This window comes from Lipotes vexillifer, unplaced genomic scaffold (genome assembly GCF_000442215.2).
Source record: "Lipotes vexillifer unplaced genomic scaffold, Lipotes_vexillifer_v1.1 scaffold213, whole genome shotgun sequence".
NCBI lineage: Eukaryota > Metazoa > Chordata > Mammalia > Artiodactyla > Lipotidae > Lipotes > Lipotes vexillifer.
This window is the reverse complement of record NW_006780610.1, coordinates 3892550-3894980: the sequence shown is the minus strand read 5'-3', so window position 1 is coordinate 3894980 and position 2431 is coordinate 3892550.

The following is a 2431-nucleotide window of genomic DNA, read 5'->3' as shown; positions in this document are numbered from 1 at the left end:
GCGGAGAAGCGGAATGCCTCAGCATCACCCAGGTGATGCAGGAGATACAGGAGGATCCAGCTCACTCTGATTCTAAGATGCTGGGTTTTGGTTTTGATGTTTTAGAGGAAAGCTGAGGGCAGTGCTTCTGAAACGTTTAACATGCATGTGAATTACCTGGGGGATCTGTTACAAGACAGATTCCGATTTCTAGGTCTGGGAGGGGCCTGAGAGTCTGCATTTTTAGCAAACTTTCAGATGAGGCTGAGGTTGCTGATCCATGGCCACCCTTCAAGAAGCAAGGACCTGAGGTTCTGGGAGATGGGGACAAATCAGAGCCAGAGACAGCCAAGACATGCAGGGCCTGATACCCAGACAAAGAAAGAAAAACAGAGAAGCAATGGCACACACAGATAGAGCCAGGGGCTGATGAGGTAGGAACAGAGAAAGACATGGTGACAAAAAGTGGGACAGAGAAGGGACAGAGTGAGAGAAACAGGGAGGGGCAAAGGCAGAGAGACCAAATCAGAGATGGACGATGCATAGGGATAGAGAGGCTGGCAAAGACAGAGCTGGGGCAGAGAGAGAAGGCAAAGTAAGGGGTTAGGGGAGAGGCCAGAGCCAGCCCGTGACCACCCAGGCTCCTGACCAGCAGCGAAGGGGCTCAGAGATATGGGTGGGTCGAGCCCCACAGTGTGTCAGGTGCACAGACCTGAGATTCCCCACTTCCAAACCTCCCAGCCTTCCCGCTCCGGCACCCCCGTCCCTTTGCTCCTATAAGAGCTGTCCCTCCCCACAGAGTCTTTCAGTACTGATTTCCCCTTCTCTCTCCTGTGTGTTCAACCTCTTCCTATTAACTGGACCCTTCCCAGCAGGTTTTAAACATTTTCAAATCTTTCCCACCTAAAAGAAAAAAAAAAGACACTCTCTTGAGCCCATATCTCTTTCTAGCCCCTGTCTTACTTCTCTGTCTCTCGGCTAAACTTCTGGAAAGAATTTGTGCTGAATTCTGCCTCCATCACCTTCTCCAAACAGCTCTGGCTGAGGCCACTACTGGTGCACATGTTGTAAGTCAGTGGTGAGTTCCCAGGCCTCGTTTATTTGCATCTAGCAGCTTTTGGTCCTCTTGATCTCCCCTCCTGCTTGCTGGCTTCTGGGACGTGACACTCCCTTGGTTTTTCCTTTGCCTGCTTGTTCTCTGTCTCTTCTGCCAACCGATCCTCTGTTATCTGATCTTTATCCTTGGAGGGCCCAGAGCTGGGTGCTGAGGCCTCTCTTCACCCAGGGCTCTTCCCAACCCACAGCCCCAGTGATCTTCTCTACGCCAGTTGGCATTCCAGCTCAGAAGTCCCCTGTGCACTCTAGACCGGTATCTGTGTCAATGCAATGTCTACCCACGCTCGTCACCAGGATGTCTCATGGGCTCCTCAAACTCTACACGGTCAAAACCAAAGTTTTGGTCTTCTTTCTCCTCCCAAACTGGTCTTCCTCACGGGTTCCACATCTCGGAACACAGCACCATCCTCTGTCTGGATGTTCAAGCCAGAAATGGGGACTTTGTCCTTGACACCTCCCTCTCCCTTTCTCCCCTTTTCCATGTCCGGTTTATCACCAAACTCTGCCAACTTTATTTTCCAGATACCTCTGATTGTGTCCTCTTCTCTCCATTTCCACTGTCACCACCACATCTCACCTGGATGACAGCAACAGCCCCCCGAACAGCTTCCCGAAAATCTGTCGTCTGTACAACGGCCGACATGATCAGCCTTGCCTTTTACAAATCTGGTCCTGTGGGCTAGCTGCTTAAAACTCTTCAGCGGCCTCTCTTGGCTCTGAGAATAAAGACCCAACTCTAGGCGACCTTTCTGGGAACATCTCACCTCTCTTGCCCTCCAGGCCTCCCAGCTGTATTGGCCTTCTTTCAGTTCATTGAACACCAAGCTCCTGTCTGCCACAGGACATTTGTAGCAGTGCCCTCTATATAGGACTATGCTGTCCAATACAGTAGCCACTGGCCACATACGGCTAGTGAGCAATTGAAACGTGGCCAGTGCAACTGAAGAACTGAATTCTTAATGTTATTTCATTTCAATTAATTAAATTAGAAATTTTAAACATATTCAATTCAGTTATCAGAAAATTTTAACCTACTCTTTAAACACTTTGGGTATGTGAATCTATTTTTCGACTTGAATTTTTATTAAATCAAAATACATATCAAGTACTCCTGGTGAAAATTTAGTGTCCGAATTAAGATACGCTGTAAGTGTAAATATACACACAGAATGTTGGAGACTTAGTTTAAAAAAAGAATGTAAAATATCGCACTAATAATTTTTTATTTTGATCACATGTTAAAAAGATAGCATTTTGCATATATTTGGTTAAATATAAGATATAATTAAAATTAGCTTCACCTGTTTCTTTTTTTTTTTTTTTTTTTTTTTTTTTT